Source organism: Triticum aestivum, chromosome 2B, assembly GCF_018294505.1.
Source record: "Triticum aestivum cultivar Chinese Spring chromosome 2B, IWGSC CS RefSeq v2.1, whole genome shotgun sequence".
In the NCBI taxonomy this organism is placed as follows: Eukaryota; Viridiplantae; Streptophyta; class Magnoliopsida; order Poales; family Poaceae; genus Triticum; species Triticum aestivum.
In genome coordinates, this window is record NC_057798.1 from 333,078,949 (window position 1) to 333,098,708 (window position 19,760).

Consider the following 19,760-nt stretch of genomic DNA (forward strand, 5'->3'; position numbering starts at 1 on the left):
GGGTTCACGGGACCGGCGCTGCGGTGTGCAAACAAGACGGTTGTCGCGCTAGTTTTACTCTACGGGACGCAACGAGTGCAACGGATGCATGCGTGGGACCAAAAGGTCACCGGAGCTTCACCGGCGACGAGCCCGTGCGGCGGAGCGTCTCGGCTCCGGTGGAGGGAGCGGCTGGAGCTCGAAATCGGACATGGGGTTAGGGGGAAACGAAGCAGGGGCTCACGGAGATCACGATGAGACGGTCGGCGTGCTCGGGGAAGGCCTGGGGCGACGGGACAGCGACGGCGATCTCCGGCGACCGGAGCTTGAAGACGAGTCGATGCGGTCGAATTGGGGCGTCCGAGCGCTCGGGGCTTGCTCGAGACGACGTAACAGGCGGTGGCGGAGTTTGCAGACTACACGGGGAGGCGAGAGGAGCATGGTGGGCGTGGTGGCAGCGAACGACGGCGGCGGCTCTCTGTTCGGGCGAAGAACGAAGAGGGAGAGGGCAAAGAGAGCAGCGAGTGAGGGAGAGGAGAGAGGTGCAGGGGGGGCGAGGGGGAGTGCGTGGCTCCCTCGGGTGCCTCCAGCGGCGAGCAGGTAAGCAGGAGGTGGCCGAGGCAGCGTCGGCGCGCGCCACGCCTCGCCTCTGTTCGTCCTCCTGGCAGAGGAGGAAGAGGACAAGGGGGGAGTAGCGGTGGCGGGCTGGGCCGGCTAGATGGGCTGGCCAGCTGGGCCGGCTACAGGTAAGTGGCCCAGGTAGGCTTCTGTTCTTTTTATTTTTTTCTCTGTTTTGTTTTATTTAATTTATTTTGCCACTGTTTTGAATTTAAAATAATTCAAACAATGCCAAAAACTCCTCTGAATATTTTATATTGCTAAATGGACTTTTCCAAAAGCTTATAAAATATATCAGGGGTATTTGAAATTATATTCTAATTATATGAATATAATTCAAATTCAAATAGCTAATGAATTAAATCCAAAGTCCCAAAAAGAATTCCTTAAAAATGTTCAATATTTTGGTTGGGACCAGAACCCTTACCCAAAATTATCAAACATTTAAGAAGAGCATTTTGGAGCAATGAATGAGATTTCTAGGGTTTTTTGCCCCTCTTTTATTTAAGTTTTTGAGGCTTCCAAAATTCCCTCAGTTCAAATTTTCAGAATTTAAACATGATGCACACATGAGCTAGCCTAGAGCACTACCAGCAGCTAGGGATGTGACAATATGCCCCTTAGATAAACTCAAAAATGGGCACAAGAAAATATCAGTTGGATAACGAACACTTTCCACTTTATCCAGACTTTGAGGACAATGAGGTTGTCATGAATGAAGATGACCCATCATCAGTTCAAGATCAGGAGAAGAAGGAGAAGGCAAGGAAGGAGAAGGCTGCCAAGATGCCAACTCAAGAGGAGGCATCTGAGTATTTCTTGAAAACCAAACAGGAGCAGCTTGGTTACTTGAGAGCGTCATCTCTGAGGATTGAGAAGGGGTTGGCCACCCTAACTCAAAACCAGGAGAGCCTGGAAAGAATCATGGAACAAAAATTCTATGATATAGATGTCAAGGTAATTGAGATTCAGTTTGTTGTAGAGCAGCTGCAGGATGACATGGAGGAGAGGAAGGGCAAGACTACCACCAATGTGTTTGCCAGAGTGCCCAGAGCCCAGAGGTCAGTTGCAGTGCCAGTGACAGACACTAGAGCAACAACTTCAGCACCAACCACTGCCCCTACAGTTCCAGTGCAACCAGCTCCAGCACGAACTCCTCCAGCTCCATCTACATCAACTGAAGCCTTCATCCTTGGAGTTATCAGGACACCACCACCAGAAGATCAAGCCTGAGAGTCGATCTAGCACTATGCATTTTCTATGAACTTTTTGGTAACTTGTTGCCAAAGGGGGAGAAAAATGTCGAGATCATAGGCTTCGAGAGAGAGTGTTGCTTTTGTTCTCTCTTGCTTTATTTGGTGGTTTTTCAATCTTTGTTTGCTTTTGGTTGAGATACTATGCTTGTGAGACTTTGATGATCATGTGTTTGATCATAAGCTACACTTATGCATGCTTGATATTATCCTATCTATCTTATGTGATCACTCACTATTCTTGGTGATGAGTGCATGTATTCATTGTTTATTATTTTGAGCGCTCCACCAAGATGTATGTGACATGGAAGAGTAACCCATGAGCGTAATTCATTGTGCATTTGTAGTCCAAAGCAAATCTAAAACTATGCAGAAATTTAGGGGGAGCTCTTGCTTATCACATACTTCTCAAAGCGACGATGTTATTTAAATTTTATGATCATTTGTCAAAGCTTTGGTCTATATGTTATCATCAATTACAAAAAAGGGGGAGATTGAAAGTGCAACTATCCCTAGGTAGTTTTGGTAATTCATAACAATGTATAGCTCATTGAGCTAATGCTATTCCAAGACTATTATTTCAGGAAAGCTCAATGAATGGCATGGCATGGATGATGAAAGTGGATCCCTCAAAATACTAAGTACAAAGGATTGGCTCAAGCTCAAAAGCTCAAGACTCTTCATTTTACATTTTAGTGATCCAAGATCACATTGAGTCTATAGGAAAAGCCAATACTATCAAGAAGGGATGAGATGTTGCTTAATGAGCCTCTTCCTTCATGTGCTTAGTGATATGCTCCAAAACCCTCAACTACTTTCCCACATCCACAAATGACCTAAACCTAAAGCCAAAATCGGTCACACCAATTCTTCCAATCCGGCGCCACCGATTGCAAAAGTCATAGCCATTGCCACAAACCCTAAGCAAATCGGTCTTACCGATAGGGATATCGGTCTCACCGAGATGGGGTTGCAATCTCTCTGTTTCCCTTCTTAACGTTTCGGTCTAACTGAAGTGATCGATCGGTCCCACCGAGATTGCAATGTAAACTCTCTGTTTCCTTTTTGTAACATTTCGGTCTCACCGAAAAGAGCAAATCGGTCCCACTGAGTTTACCTGACCAACTCTCTGAAAAGCTTATTATCAAATCGGTCTCATCGAGTTTTTGTAATCGGTCTCACCGAGATTACGTTATGCCCTAACCCTAACCGAATCGGTCTCACCGAGATGCATGTCAGTCCCACCGAAAATCACTAACAGTCACTAGGTTTACTAAATCGGTCCAACCGAGTTTAATGATTCGGTCCCACCGAGTTTGGTAAATTGTGCGTAACGGTTAGATTTTGTGTGGAGGCTATATATACCCCTCCACCTCATCTTCATTCGTGGAGAGAGCCATCAGAACGAACCTACACTTCCAACTTATCATTTCTGAGAGAGAACCACCTACTCATGTGTTGTGGACAAGATATTCCATTCCTACCATATGAATCTTGATCTCTAGCCTTCCCCAAGTTGCTTTCCACTCAAATCTTCTTTCCACCAGATCCAAAACCTATGAGAGAGAGTTGAGTGTTGGGGAGACTATCATTTGAAGCAAAAGAGCAAGGAGTTCATCATCAACGCACCATTTGTTACTTCTTGGAGAGTGGTGTCTCCTAGATTGGCTAGGTGTCACTTGGGAGCCTCCGACAAGATTGTGGAGTTGAACCAAGGAGTTTGTAAGGGCAAGGAGATCGCCTACTTCGTGAAGATCTATCGCTAGTGAGGCAAGTCCTTCGTGGGCGACGGCCATGGTGGGATAGACAAGGTTGCTTCTTCGTGGACCCTTCGTGGGTGGAGCCCTCCGTGGACTTGCGCAGCCGTTACCCTTCGTGGGTTGAAGTCTCCATCAACATGGATGTACGATAGCACCACCTATCGGAACCACGCCAAAAACATCCGTGTCTCCAATTGCGTTTGAATCCTCCAAACCCTTCCCTTTACTTTATTGCAAGTTGCATGCTTTAATTTCCGCTGCCTATACACTCTTTGCATGCTTGCTTGAATTGTGTGATGATTGCTTGACTTGTCCTAAAATAGCTAAAATCAGCCAAACTCTAAAATTGGGAAAAGGTTAAGTTTTTATTGGTCAAGTAGTCTAATCACCCCCCCCTCTAGACATACTTTAAGGTCCTACAAGACGCGCATCCCACCATCCTCGCCTGGATGGTGGGCCGCGCCAGGCGAGCGGCGGTCGCCACGCATGGCCCTTGCTTCCTGAAGCTCCTAAGTGGTATTGGCGATCAACTCCTGAACATTGGGCTTTCCATGCCAAATGTGCTGCGAAGCATGCCTCCAAGTGGTGCCCGAGCGCCTCCCTTGTGAAGTTGGCGAGGTCTGCGGACCTCCAGAAGAGAGCCCCCAAGCCCTGCCCGAGGGAGGCGCCGGGCGCGCCTTCCTATGCTATGGAAGGAGGGGCCACAGGCATGGGCGCTGATCCTGACGTGGAACCACCAGAGATGCAGACCTCCTGAGGCCTTGTGCGGAGTGGTTGCTTCTTCTTCTTGAGGATGGCCTCAGGAGGGTTTTCTCCCTTGCTGTCCGGGTCCTCGATTGTTGCAGCTTGGAAGGCACGCTCGAGGGAGCACACCACATCTCTCTCTTTGCAGGGGACCGTGATGATTCCGTTGCTCCCTAGCATCTTGAGGACGTTGTAGCCGTGGTGGGTCATCGCCATGAACTTGGCCAGGGCTGGATACCCGAGGATGGCATTGTACGGCAAGTGGATGTGAGCGACGTCGAAGTTGATGAGCTCGGTGCGGTAGTTGTGGCGCTGTCCAAAGGTGATAGGGAGGCGGACCTGCCATATTGGGTTTGTGGAACCGTTAGTAACTCCTGAGAAAGGCTTGGTAGGCTGGAGCTAATCGTATGGCACTTGAAGGTTGTCGAACATCTCAACGGGCAGGACGTTAAGCCCTGTGCCGGCATCGATGAGGGTCTTGGTGACTTGCACATTGCAGATGATCGATGAACAGAGCATCGGGAGAACCCCAGCAGTAGCCACGCACTTGAGTTGATCTGCCGAGCTGAAGGTGATGGCGCACGTGGACCACCTGAGTGGGCATGTGGCCTCAAGCCTGGGAAGGACTGCGTTCACCTCGCGAGCGAACTGCTTGAAGATGCGCTGAGAGGCTAGGGCCTGAGCTCCGCCCAAGATACATGCGATGGCACGCGGCTCCTGGAAGCCCCCTGCCCCCTCGTCCTGATGATGTTCGTCATTCCTTCTTGGCAGCGATGGAAGCGGAGGGAGGCCTACGTTGCCCTGGGGCGATCCTCGCGAGGCTGATCCCTCCAGGTGCCCTCGCGAGGCTGGTGTCGGATTTCGGGTTCCGGCAGACCCTCTAGATTCGAACACTGGGGTGCGCGCGGAGATTTCGCCCTCCGCCTACCTGCACCTCACCGCCTTGCTATGATCTAAGCAATCAAAGGAACAACACAAGAGACACAGTGTTTATACTGGTTCAGGCCACCATTGTGGTGTAATACCCTACTCTAGTGTGTGGTGTGGTGGATTGCCTCTTGGGCTGATGATGAACAATACAAGGGAGAACAGCCTCGCGAGGGTCTGTTCTAGGCTGGTGCGATGAACTGCTAAGGGGAGTTCAGTCGCTCTTTCTACTAGTTTCTTGGTGAGGAACCCCTTTTTTCTATCTTGTGGTGGCTAGTCCTATTTATAGGCAAAGGTCCTGGGCCTCCTCCCAAATATTGAGCGGGAAGGGCGCCAACAATTGGCCATTTTGAAGGGGAACATCTAGTACACTTATGCTGACTAAAGTCGGTCCTTGCCTACCAAAGGCTCTGGTGGTGACGTCGGCTTGGGCTCCACGATGACCTCCATCCTGCCGTTCTACTGGTCTTGGTATTGTTGCATCGAAATGGATACCTTTTCTTGATGCTCTCGCCCGCGCTTCCTCCCTTTGCACCAAAGAGGAAAGGGATGACACTGCACGGCCTGGCACCTGCCTGGCGCCCTTGGTCGTCATGGCTTGCGTCATGGGCACCTCATGAGGTACCCCGCCTTGATCTCTCCGCCTCCTCGTGAGCCAACCTGACGAGACCGTGCCTGAGGAAGCTTCCTCTCGTCTGCCCCGCGAGGGTTGGCCCCTCGCGAGGGTCTTGATCTCGTGCTGATGAAGATGGGCCATGCCGGGCCGCCCCTTGAGCCATGCCGCAGGCCGCAGGCAGGCAAGTCTAGGGACCCCCGTTCCCAGAACGCCGATAGTAGCCCACGGGCCCAAGGCGCGCCCGGACTTGGCTGAGCAGAGAGGCGAAGGGGCAAGTGCGAAGCATCGCGGGCCCTAATAGCCTACGGCCTCGGGCGCCGCGCGGCGGTTGATTTGACGTGGGCGGCTCCGCAACTGCGTGGATCGACAAAAGAGCGGCATCTGCCTAGGCTTTGCTTCCCTTGCTTCCTCCGGTCATTTCCCAGATCCCCTTTCTTGCGCTCTCCCTTCCTGCCTCCCAAAACTTCAGATCTACCTTGACCGCGCGCCCTAGCAAGACATGGCGCCTCAGTAGACCTCGGCCGAATCTTGGTACTCGCCCGCCTTGGACTCGCCGAACATGTTGGAGGTGAGCCTTGCTCGGATGCGCCGGATGGTGGTGGCGCATGGCATCGACGGGGCGAAGGTGTTCAAGGCCGGCTCCGCCCTTCCTGAGGCCCGAGGGAGCACCTTCTATCTGCTCTTCGTAAGCGCCATTGCTGCCGGTCTGGTGCCTCCCTTTTCTGAGTTTTTCTTCTCTGTCCTCCGCCATTACGACCTGCAAGCTCTGCATCTCGACCCCAACTCTGTTCTCCTTCTGGCGATTTTCGCCTACTATTGCGAGGCTCACGTCGGAGTGCAGCCCTCAGTGGACTTGCTGCGCCACTACTTCTCCCTCCGGCCCTCTCATGGTGCCATCTCCATGTGCGCGAGCTTTGTCGCGTATGGCGGCTCCAACGCTGTCGGGGGTTGGGTACGACATATGCCAATGGATGGCTTATCATGGTGGGAGCGAGTAGAACGTCGCCGGTCCCCGGAAGCGGGATGAGGCGAAGACATGCACGCCGGCGGATCTTACCCAGTTTCAGGGCTCTCCGAGGAGATAACACCCCTACTGCTACTCTGCGGGGTCTCCGCATGATCACTATGGCAAAGTGAATACAAGGTTCCTCCAGGAGCTGTTTTCTGGAGGTAGAGAGGGCAAGGCTAGCTCCTTCCTTCCTATATGATCGGGTCTAATCCTAGAGAAGCTATCCCCTTGCATGGGTGCCCCGGGGGGCTTATATAGGCCTGCCCCCCAGGGATACAATGGTAATCTAGCTGGGCGCGGGTCCCAGCCGTCTGTCTCTCAGGCCGCCATCGTCTCCGCCGACTACTGGGGCCCGATGACTGGCAGGCCCTGCTGACAGGCCTGGAACTGTACCGGTGCTTCTGATGACGCTGGCTTGGTCATGGGATCATGGCAACAGTGCCACCGTCTGGCGGGCGATCACTGTCGCCATTCCCCGTCTTGTCTGGTTAATGGCGTGCGGGACCCGTGGGAGGGGCCGGCCGACTCCAGGGGGGCGACTCCCACGGGGCCGTCTTCGTGGCGCTCTCGCTGCCTTCGGTACTCCCGCTGACGGACGGGTCCCGCCGTCTCTGGGCCGTACATGTAGGCCGTCGTGGGCACAATGCGCCACCCACGGGGCTGAGGTCAGGGCAGGCATGGCAACAGTGCCGCGCTGCGATGGAGATCTCCAGCGATACGGCGCACTGTAGCCATGCCAGCCCCTCGTAAGCGGCATAGAGACGGCCATGCTGCGACCGTACTCCGCCCCGCCCATCGTGGCGAAGGAAGGAGGAGGTTGGAGTCGCAGGCCGACTCCCACAGCCGGCTTCTCTGGAAGTCGTCAGCTAAGAGTCAGCTTATCTGCAAGCCGGCACTTGAGAGTCGGCTTATTTCGAAGCCGTCCCTGGGACCGTGAGGGACAGTTGCTGCCGACTCCCAGGAGGCAGCTCTTCATCGTGGGTTCTTGAGGGGCGCAGTCCGCCCCGATGTTTTGAAAGGTTCTGGGGCTCGGGTTAGCCTACCGGTGGCCCATTGCTCCGACAGTAGTCCCCGAAGCTGGTGAGGCACCACGGGAGACGCGCCGGGGAGGCTCAACAGTTTCATCTCTCCGGGGGTGGAATCTCGGACTCGCTCGCCGTCTTCCTCCAGGCCGACTAGCTGGAGTCGGACTCGCAGAAGGCCGACTTGCCTCTTAGAGGGTTTGAACGTCGTGGCGGGTTCCAGGCAGCGTGCCTGATAAGCTTCCGGGCAGCAGCCCATTGCGGGTCCATCGCGTGGCGCCATGTGGCAGGGTCAGTTTGCCCACCCACGCGCACGACGGGACAGGACCTCCGGTGGGGCCCGCCACTACCGTGCCTCGGCACGCGAGCGGATTTGCTGCGGCCGTGCGGACGGTTGGGTTTCCCACGCCGTAACTGCATGCAGTTACTGCGTGTGGTAAATCGTGGGGGTGTGGGGGCCGGGGCGTAGGTAATCCCACGCCCGCCCCATCGGCTTCTCAGCCCCATGAGCCTATAAGTAGGCGGGAGAAAGGGAGCGGCGAACCACGCGCGCCCATCTCCCCTACTCCCCTTGCTTCCTTCTTGCTTCTTCTTCCTCTCGCCGCCGTCACACCGAGCTACGCCACGCTTGCAACGATGAGCTCCTCCTCCGCCGCCGCACCTGCTGCCGTGCGCTCCAGCGTGTGGGACGGCTCCGAGGTGGACGGCGACATCATCGAGTTCCTCCGCAAGACGCGTCGCCTCCCCGGCACGGACCTAGTGCGAGCCCGTGCCGCGTCAGAGAGGGAAATATCGCCGGCGCCGGAGGAGGGCGAGCGGGTCGTGTTCCGCTCGCACCTCATGCGCGGCCTGGGGCTGCCGGCGAGCGGCTTCTTCCGCTCCTTCTTGGAGTTCCACGGGCTCCAGCCGCACCACTTCACCCCGAACACGGTGGTGCTGCTGGCTGCCTTCGCCACCTTGTGCGAAGGCTTCCTCGGCGTTCTCCCCACAATCGAACTGTGGGGAGAGTTCTTTAAGTCAAAGCTCGGCACGCACGTCGCCGGCGTGCCGGCCCAGTGCGGCGCCTTCATCGGATGCGGAGGTCGGTGGCCGACAATCGGTTTCCCGCCATCCTGCTGATCAAGTCGGTGAAGATGTGGCAGCGTTCTTACTTCTATCTGAAGAACGTCGCCGTAGACGGCGACTGGGTCAACCTGCCGCCTTTCGAAGCCGGCGCACCGGCTGGGAGGCTCCCCAATTGGTCCCATCGGGTCAAGACGCTGATCCCTGCTGGTGCCGCAGCCGTCGCGCGACTCCGAGTTCTGACGCAGTCAGAGGGCTTGACCGGGTCCGACTTGCTAGCTGCCTTTGTGGCGCGCCGAGTCCTCCCGCTCCAAGGCCGACCTCATCTGATCTGTCAGATGAGCGGCCACCGGGATCCGAGTCGGCTCTGCTCCAAGGATATGCCCGACGCGGAGGTGGCGAACATGGTGAACTATATCTCAAACTGTAACCTCGCGGCGACTTGGCAGTTCGGCAAGGGGCCGTACTCGCGTGCCAACCCCCCGCCTGTCGTAAGTCGTCTTTCTTCTTCTTTTGTCTTCTTTGCAGCCGAATCCGACTTCTAATCTTTTTGGTTTTTCTTGAGTTAGAACCCCCTCATTCAGCCTTCAGTCGGCACCGCGGGCTCGGCCCGCCAGTTCGTCCCGGATCGAGCGGAGAGCGACATCAACGACCCGGACTAGGGGGCCACGGCGATGGAGGCCAATGCCGAAGGAGGAGGAGGAGGAGGCTTTAGGCCGTCAGCCACTTTTGCCGACTGGCCTGATGACGATGCCGAGGGGGAAGCCGCCCCATGCCACCAATCAAGGGCCGGCCAGCCGAGCGCGAGTTCCGCTGCCAGCTTGGGTGGTGAAGGCGGCGCGAATAGGCGCCGGGCCGGGCCGAGCTTTCTTCGCGGCCGGCCGAACAAGCTCAAGGGGGAGGCCGCTGTGACCCAGAGGGAGGAGGCGATCGCTCTTGACTTGTTTTGCTCTTGGTGGATTTTTGTCCAAATCTTTTACATGCTTTCTTCGCCTCAGGGCTCCCCTCACCTTCGAGAGGGTTGCCGCCGCCTCCGTCATGGGGTCGGCGGAGACTTCCACCAGTACTCGGCGGATAAATCCCGCCGCCGACCTTCGGGAGGCGACGGAGCGGAACGCGTGGGAGAAGCGCGACGAGGACGAAGCCGCCCGTCTGGAGAAGGCGGAGACCGAGAAGGCGGCTGCCTCCGCCAAGAGGAAGCCGTATGAGGCCGAAGCCGCCATGGCGGCAAGGCGGCAAGCTGAGGAGGCGGCGCTCCTCCAGTCGGCATTGCTCGTCATCCCGCTGAACTCCGCGCAGCCGCCCCCAGAGTTCACGGGGCAGACTGGAGGAGCCAGCGGTGAGAACCCCGTCAAGGAGAGGGAGAGCGGCGAGGCCTCCATGTCGGACACGATCGTTCCGCCACCGCCGCCTCCGCCGCCGTCTGGGGGTGCGCAAGATAAATAGCCGGCAGGCCCGCCGGTGCCGCCGACTGAGGACGAGTCCGTGGCGAAGCTGCTCCTTCAAGTCGCCTCGCCAGCGCGTCGCCGTCTTGAGAAGGCGACTTCAGCGCCACGGCCGCTAGAGACTGGCACCGCCAACTCGGCCATCCAGATGCTGAGACGACCAGCGCCGCGCCCGTTGGGTGGGTGCGAGGAGGCGGCACGGGCCCGCTGAACGAGGCGCTTCTGGATGTTCAGGCGAAGCTGTGAGCTGAGGGCGACGCCATCCAGAGCTGCACCAAGAAGCATCTGGCGTCACGAGTAGCCGTCCGGGTATGCTTCATTTTTGACTTTGCTTTTCTTTGTTCTTCTCTGTGGGGGCGCGCCGGCGCTCCCACTGGGTGTAGTCCGCGAGTTTCAGGCCGCCTGCTGAGCAGGTGGCTCGGAACTCCTTCTGGCGAGTTCCGATACTTATCTTCGTCTAAAAATTCTTATTCCAGGAGTACCACAACCGCCGCGTCACTGCCTTCAACCGCAATGTTGAGGAGCTGAGCAAGCGGACTGCCGACTTGTCAGATAGTCAGAGTGAGTCTTCCTTCTTCTTCACGGGGGCGCGCTGGCGCACCCGCGGGCTGTAGTCCATGAGATTCGGGCCGACTGCTGAGCAGTTGGGCCGGATCTTCTCAGCGACTTTCTTTGTTGACGACTTAACATCTTTTTTTATTCTTCAGAGGCCAACACCACTCTTCAACAGCAGCTGGGCGAGGCCAACACCACCTTGCGTGCCAAGGGGGAGGAGTGCGGCAAGCTTGACGCAAAGCGTGATCTGCTGGCCGTGCAGCTGGCGGCGCAAAAGGAGCTGCTCAAGAAGGCACAGGAGGAGGCAGAGAAGAAATAGGCTGCGCTCCTGGCCGAGTTCGAGAGCGAGCGCTCCTCCTGGACCGACAAGGAGGCACAGCTGACTTCCGGCTTCCATGAGATTGAGGACATCATCGACGGTGAGTTTCTTTACTTTCTTTGAGCCGCGGACTATGGGTCAGGCGACTCCTGATTCTGACTTGCTTCTTTTTTTGTCTTGGTAGACTTCTTCCCTGGCCACTCGCAGGTGGCCACTCAGGCCATCGAGACAGATCGCGAGGCGCGGAGGGCAGATGGTGCGGAGATTGCCACCAACACCCGTCGCACCCTTGACGAGCAACTTCTGAGCATCGAGGCTCGTCTACGGCAGGCCCATCGGATGCTGCGCCGGCTTCAGCGTGCCGGCACCCAGGCCATTGCCGGCCTGTGGCCAGACATGCCGGTTCTGCGCACTGCCAGTTGGACTGCCGACTGGCTGGAGGTCGTAGCTGGTCGTCTTGAGGCTTGGAAGGGTTCCTCGGCCCGGGCTGGAGCGCGCCGTGCCTTGGAATTCGTCAAGGCGTGGTATCCAGGGCTGGACCTGGACCGTCTGGCCGTGTTCTGGTCAGAGGCCCAGGCGGAGCTGGTAGCTGTGGAGGACGCCCTCGTCGATCGTGCTGCGGCGATCGATGAGTATGCCGACACCAACATCTTCGTGCCTGATCGGGCTGAAGACGGCAGGGAGGCGCCGCCGGAGTGGTTCGGGATGAACCCAGATTTCAACGAGGACTCGGCGGAGGTGATTGCTTTCAGCACCGAGGAGGAAGGCGAGGCAGAGGACGAAGGTGAGACGGAGGTGCCAGAATACGGAACGGGCGACCAGCCTCAGCTCGACCGTGCCTCCAGCAACGAGCCGCGTTCAGAGAAGGCGGCTGCCGCCGGAGACGATCAAGCCGAGACTGCCCAGCCGGCCGCCCCGGCGCCTGACACCGTCGTCTCCTCCTACCCTCCAAACCCGAATGCCGCCTCCTAGGCTGCCGTCTTTGCCTTCATTTTATCTGCCTTAGTAGTCTTTGAAGAACTTTGTTAATTCGAACAATTCCACCCGCGGGGTGTACTTTGAACTTCTACTTGAAGATTCGGCCAAGGGCCTATGTTATGTAAATATTTATACGAGTTCTATCTTTCCTTGCTCATTGCTCTTTTGGCTTTTTCCTTTGGTGCCTTCCCTTAGTCGCTGCCTTTCCAGTCGGACAACCGCTCTGCGGACTGCCACTGGATCAAACGCTTGGCTACATTGGGAAGGCAAGTACTTGGCCATTTTAGGCTCTTTTTAACAAGTCGGATAGAAAGCGGTAAGCCAACTACTTACGAGTTGGCTTCACTTAAGAGGGGCTAGAAGAAAGCGGCAAGCCGACTACTCATGAGTCGACTTTTGCTTGAGAGAGGCTGGAAGCCGTCTTAGGCTACGTTTGTGCTTTGGGTCCTTAACCATTTTTCGTGTGGGCGCCCGTTCTTCCTTACTCCTGCCTACCAAACAGTCGCTCTGCGAGCTGCGGCTTCTGACAGGAGACGGCTTAGGAGCCACACACTACTTGTCTGACTGCGGGAAGCATTTCATAGCGCGAGGCGGTGAGTCCCCGGGCCGACTAGTCGAGCCCGGTGCCAAGCAGCATAACAAAGAGTAATATACTCAAAGACATAATTCTTATCATACAGATAAAAAAAAAGGGTAGTCCCCGAGCTCGTCTCGGGGGCCCCGAAGTCTTGGTACTTTAATACAAAGGGTAGCGTGATACATACTTCATCAACTGTAAAATCTTCGGAGAAGGTTTGCATTCCATGGGTGCTCCGTCTCTTTGCCGGAGTCGTCCCTCTTGCGTGCTCGGGGCTTCTGAGCGTCGATCAGGCAGTAGGAGTCATTTCCCAGCACCTTGCTGATAATGAAGGGGCCTTCCCAAGGCGCCGACAGCTTGTGCTGGCCGGCTGTTCGCTGGATCAACCGGAGCACAAGGTCGCCCTCTTGGAAAGATCTCGGCCTGACCTTCCTGTTGTAGTATCGGCGCAGGCTCTGCTGGTAGATGCTGGACCGGCTGAGTGCCAACAGCCGGCCCTCTTCTAGCAGATCGGCACCGTCTTGACGTGCTTCTTCTACTTCTTCCTTGGTGTACATGGTGACTCGCAGAGAGTCGAACTCTATGTCCGTTGGGATGACGGCTTCAGCACCGTAGACGAGGAAGAAGGGTGTGAAGCCAGTTGACTTCTTTGGAGTCGTGCGCAGACTCCAGAGGACGGCTGGCAACTCGTCAAGCTAACAACCAGCCAAACGCTCCAATGGTTCGACTAGTCGAGGCTTGATGCCAGACAGGATGAGGCCGTTTGCTCGCACTACCTGGTCGTTTGACTGCGGATGGGCAACGGACGCTAAGTCCAGTCAGATGCCCTGAGTCGCGCAGAAATGGGCCAAGGCACCTTTGGCAAAGTTTGTGCCATTGTCGGTGATGATGCTGTGCGGTATGCCATACCGAGTCGTGATGTCGGCGATGAAAGTCACCGCAGTCGGACCATTCAACTTCTTGATGGGCTTTACTTCTATCCACTTGATGAACTTGTCCACCGCGACGAGTAAGTGAGTTAGGCCGCCTCGGGCTGTTTTGAATGGTCCCACCATATCCAGGCCCCAAACCGCAAAGGGCTAGGTAATGGGGATATTCTTGAGTGTCGAAGCCGGTTGATGTGGCTTGGAGCGGAACTTCTGGCACCCTTTGCACTTTTGAAACAATTCTTTGGCCTCTTCTAGGGCAGCCGGCTAGAAGAAACCGTGTCGAAATGCTTTGGCGACGAGTGCTCTTGAAGCCGCATGGTGGCCGCACTCGCCCTGATGGATATCTCTGAGAATCGCTTGGCCTTGCTCTGGCTCGACGCAACGCTGGTAGACGCCAGTGATGCTGCGCCTGACCAACTCTCTGTTGACTATGGTGTAGGCTGCCGCTCGGCGTTGTACTTGGTGAGCCAAGGTTTCATCAATTGGTAGTTCGTTGCTCACCAGGAACTTGAGGATGGGCTGTGCCCATGAGGGTGCTGCTATTTCTTTGACTACCAGTACTGCAACTTGGACGAGGGCGGCTGGGCTGGGAGGCGGCGGGTTTCAGTCCGCAGCAACTTGCTGGATTGATGAAGTCCCCGGGCCGACTGGAGCAGTCCCCGGGCCGAGTTCTGGAGTCATCGGATTGGTCGCCACAGTCCCCGGGCAGGCTTCGAATGGAGCGCTCTTGGAGTCGGATCCAACTTCTTCGGGTGGAGCCGGCACAAAGATGGAGTCTGATTCTGGTGAAGGCTTGACAGACGGCTTGAGGAGGCGCCAAAGGGCGACGCCGGATGGTATTGCTTGGCAGGTGGAGCCGATTCGTGCCAAGGCGTCTGCTTGGTCGTTGTCATTCCTTGGCACGTGGAGGAACTCGCAGCCCTCGAAGTATCCGCTGAGTTGCTGCACAAGGAAGCGGTAGCTCACCATGTTTGCATCCTTGGCGTCCCAATCGCTAGATGACTGTTGGACCACCAAGTCAGAGTCGCCATAACACAGGATCCGGTGAATGCCGAGTTCTTTGGCAAGCCGGAGCCCGTGAATGAGCGCCCCGTACTCAGCGACGTTGTTGGAGGCGGCAAAATGGATCTGCAGCGCATATCTGAGCTTGTCACCTTTGGGGGAAGTGAGGACGACGCCGGCTCCCAAGCCGGTGCGCATCTTGGAGCTGTCGAAATGCATCCGCCAATGGGTGGAGTCAGGCGCTGGCGGCAGGTACTGGGTCTCGGCCCAGTCGACGAGGAAGTCGACCAGTGCTTGCGATTTGATGGCGGTGCGGGGCTGATAGTAGATGGTGTAGGGAGCCAGATCGATGGCCCATTTGTCCACTCGGCCAGAAGCATCTCGGCTTCCGATGATCTTGGCAAGTGGGGCTGTGCAGACCATAGTGATTGGATGCTCCTAGAAGTAAGGCTTCAATTTCTTGGCAGCAAAGTGCACACCGTAGAACATCTTATGGTAGTGGGGGTAGTTCTGCTTGGAGGCCGACAGTACTTCGCTCAGGTAATATACCGGTCTCTGGATAGGTAGCGCCTTGCCTTCCTCCATGCGCTCAACTACAATGACTGTGCTGACTACCCGGCTGGTGGCGGCAATGTATAGGAGCATGGGCTCTTTGGGAGTCGGGGCCGCCAGCACATGGGGCGTAGTCAACATTTTCTTCAGTTGGAGAAAAGCTTCGTCCGCCTTGGGATTCCACTCAAAAAAGGTCGTCTTCTTCATGAGCTGATATAAGGGGAGAGCCTTCTCGCCCAACCGACTGATGAATCGGCTGATGGACGCCAAATAGCCGGTGAACTTTTGCACATCTAGCAGTCGTCTGGGTGCTTCCATCCTCTCGATGGCCTTGATCTTCACAGGGTTGCACTCTATGCCGCGTTCAGAGACCAGGAAGCCAAGGAGTTGGCCGGCTGGTACTCCGAAGACGCACTTCTCGGGGTTGAGCTTGATCTGGAATCGGCGCAGATTCTTAAAGGTTTCTTTGAGGTCCTCCAACAATGTTCCACGCTTTTCCGTCTTCACCACCACATCATCCACGTAGACGTGGGCATTTCTGCCGAGTTTCTTGAGGAGGCATTTCTGCATGCAACGCTAAAAGGTGGCGCCGGCATTCCTCAAGCCGAACATCATTGCCAGGTAGCAGAAGGCACCAAACGGCGTGATGAAGGTGGTCTTCAGTCTGTCAGCCGGGTTCAGCTTGATCTGGTGATATCCAGAATATGCATCTAAGAAACTCAACAGCTCGCATCCGGTTGTGGAGTCTATCACCTGATCAATTCTCGGCAGAGTGAATGGATCCTTGGGGCAGGCTTTGTTGAGGCTTGTGTAGTCGATACACATCCGCCACTGCTTGTTCTTCTTTAGCACCAGGACTGGGTTTGCTAGCCACTCTGGGAAAAACACTTCCATAATGAAGCCGGCCGCCAGGAGCCGGGCTATCTCTTCTCCAACAACTCTTCTCTTCTCTTCTGACAGGCGGCGCAAGGGCTGCCTGACAGGCTTCACATCAGACCGGACATGTAACTTGTGCTCGGTGAATTCCGTCGGTACACCTGGCATGTCTTTAGGGGACCATGCGAAGATGTGTCAATTCTCACGGAGGAAACCGATGAGCTCGCCTTCCTTTTTGCTGTCAACATTTGTACCCATGACAGTGTACCTTTCTGAGTGCTCCGGGTCCAAGGGTATCTTCTTTGTTTCTCTGGCCGGCTTGAACGATCCTTCTGCTTCCGACTCCTTGGGGTCGGGCGACATCTCAGGCTGCTTGCCGGCCATCGCCACAACCCGATCAAGAAGCAGCTTCTCAGCTGTGATCACCAAGGACTCGGCCAGCCGACTACTTTCGGCCGCACAAGCGGATGACTTTTTGTAGTCGCCGGCTACGGTTAGAATCCCCTTGGAACTCGACATCTTCATCTTGAGGTAGGCGTAGTGGGGGACCGCCATGAATTTGGCCAAGGCAAGTCGGCCAAGCAACGCATGGTACGGGCTTTCGAGGTCCACCACTTCAAACCAAACTGGCTCTCGGCGGAAATGATCTTTGTCCTCAAAGAGGACGTCTATCAGGATTTTGCCGATTGGCAAGCAGGAAAGGCCGGGAACAATGCCGCGGAACACAGTCCGGCTGCTCTGAAGCTGTCTTTGCTTGATTCCTAACTTCTCCATGGTATCCTTGTACAGGATGTTGATACTGCTGCCTCCGTCTATCAGCACTCGCGAGAAACGAGCGGCCCGCCTATCTGTGGCGAGTATGGCGCCTAAGACCAGGGCGTAGGAGCCCGGATTCGGCATCACCTCTGGGTGATCAGCTCTGCTCCAACTGATAGGCTTTTCGGACCAGTGCATGAACTTTGGAGTGCTTGACACGACTGCATTCACCTCTTGCTGCTGCAGCCGCCTGCCGTGTCTATTATCAGCCACACTGGTGAACACCACATAAGCTCCATGCTCATCTGGGAACTCGTCTTGTATCGCGCCGACTGGCCTGATAGCCGGCTACTGGGGCGGCGGTGGAGGCGGTGGCCCAGCAGGCGGGGGAGGGAGTAGGCCGTCTCCCTTGGCGATTCTGGTGAGCCAGTGGCATTTCCGGGTGGTGTGATTTGACGGCTTCGTGCCGCTGTGGAACTTGCAGGCGCCATCTAGAGTCTGCTCGTAGGAGAAGGCCGGCAACCAGTTGGACTTGCCGCCTTTCTGTCGCTTGGTCAGAGGCTGCCCCTCCGGCTGTTGGTCTTCGACTGTCGCCACTTGCCGGCTGTTGGAAGCCGGCTGTGGGGCTTTGCGCTTGTGGTTGCTTTGCTGCTACCGCCGACTGGTGTCCCCAGTCGGAGTTCTTGGAGCCTGAGGGGCTACTTTGCCAGTCGCACTAACTTGAATCTCCGCCTTCATGGAGGAGTCGGCCGTGGCGTACTTGTCTGCTGTGACCAGCAGCTCGTCGAGGGTCTCCGGCTCGTCGTAGAGGAGCTTGTGCTTGAGGAGGGTGCCTTCTCTGCACCCGGCAGTAAAGTACTCGATAGCCTGCACCTCGTGCATGCCCTCGCAAGAGTTCCGAAGCTCGGCCCAGCGCGTGAGGTAGTCGCGAGTGGACTCGTCGGGGCCTTGCACGCACAAGGAGAGTTGGCGAGGCTTGGGAGGCTGCTTGTACGTGCTCGTGAAGTTGTGGACAAAGGCTTCGGTGAAGTCGACCCAACTGTTGATGCTACGGGGCTTCAGGCTGTTCAACCATGTCCGGGCCGTGCCCTGGAGCATGAGTGGAACATACTTGACGGCAACACGCTTGTTGCCGTTCGCTATGTTGACGGCCGTAGAGTAGTCAACTAACCAATCTTCCGGCTTCACAGAGCCGGTGTACTTGGGTGTATCTCGGGGGAGCCTGAACCCCTTGGGGAAGGGCTCGTCTCGGATGCGGGGTCCGAAACAGGGAGGACCCAACTCGTGTTCTTCTTCCAGCGCTAGTGATCGATGGAGTCGGTCGATTTAGTCGTGGGCGTCATTCTCTCCGACTCCACCTCGGCGGCCAAGGCGCTCGCCGAGAGTCGGATGCTCTATGGGTGGCGGGGAGACTCGCCTTTCTCTGCGAGGAGGGGGAGGCAGATAGTCGTCCCGCCATTCCACTGCTTTGGGGCGGCCGTCTTGGTCGCGCTCGATGGTGATGCGAGTCCGACTGTGGCTGACAGCCGGATCCTTGTCTTTTCTTCCGCGGACACCGCCTGTTGGTGTCCGAGACGTCGCGCCTTGATCTCGACGGGGAGGCAAGTCGCCGTTTTGTCGCTGCGGCGCCTCCGTGCGGTAGCCGATTTCATTCTGCGCGGCCGCCGCGTCGAGGAGCTGCTGAACTCGCTCCGTCATCAGGCGGTGCTCTTCGCCTTCGAAGTTGTCGAGCTCGTCCGCCGCCGCCTGGGCGGCGCGGATGTTCTCCGCATGTGTGGCGTACACAGGGCGATCGGCCCCAAACAGTTTGGCCATTGCCACGCCGCGTTGCCGGACCGCGCCTAGGCGGCTGGGCCCAGTCGGAGCCGGCGAGCCGCCCACGGCACGATCCATCTCACGCTGGTAGGCTTCTAACAAGCTTCTCATGCTTGCCAGCTTCTTCGCGCCCTCGACGAGCTAGAGGTGGCGCGCCTCCAGCGTCTCGGCACCAGCGTCTCCCTGAATCGGCGCGGTCAGGTCTTGCAGGGCCGCGTCGAGTGGATCATGAGCTCCTTCGCCGGAACGCTTGCCGTGATCGAGGACGAGGACCTCCGTGACGGTGCTTCCCCCGCTCTCCACGCAAGGGAGCGACTCGTCGTAGACCACCACGTTGGTGGGGAACGCGTCGAGCGACGCGATGTCGGAGTCGACCAGCATTGGGTCGGTGGAGCCTATGGACTCCAGGTCCACGGTAGGCTCGCCGGCAACGTGGAGTTGGTCGAGGAGACCCGCGAGGAGGCTCTTGGGGCTGCTCGTGCATGCATCGGACGCAGGCTCATCGGAGAGGCAAACCTCGCCGATAAGCTCGACGAGGCAGCTGGCTGCGCAGGCGATCTCAGCGCCGTGCAGCGCGTCGGCGCTGACTCCATCTGGCGTGTCGGGCTGGCTGTGCTCACCAGGGAGGAAAAGGGTTCCCGTCCAGAGCAGGTCTCCGGACGATGGTGCACCTCGCCCCGTGGTGGGCGCCAAATGTTGGGGGTTGGGTACGACATATGCCAACGGATGGCTTATCATGGTGGGAGCGAGTAGAACGTCACCGGTGCGCGGAAGCGGGATGAGGCGAAGACATGCACACCGACGGATCTTACCCAGCTTCAGGGCTCTCCAAGGAGATAACACCGCTATTGCTGCTCTGTGGTGTCTCCGCATGATCACTATGGCAAAGTGAATACAAGGTTGCTCCTGGAGCTGTTTTCTGGAGGTAGGAGAGGGCAAGGCTAGCTCCTTCCTTCCTATATGATC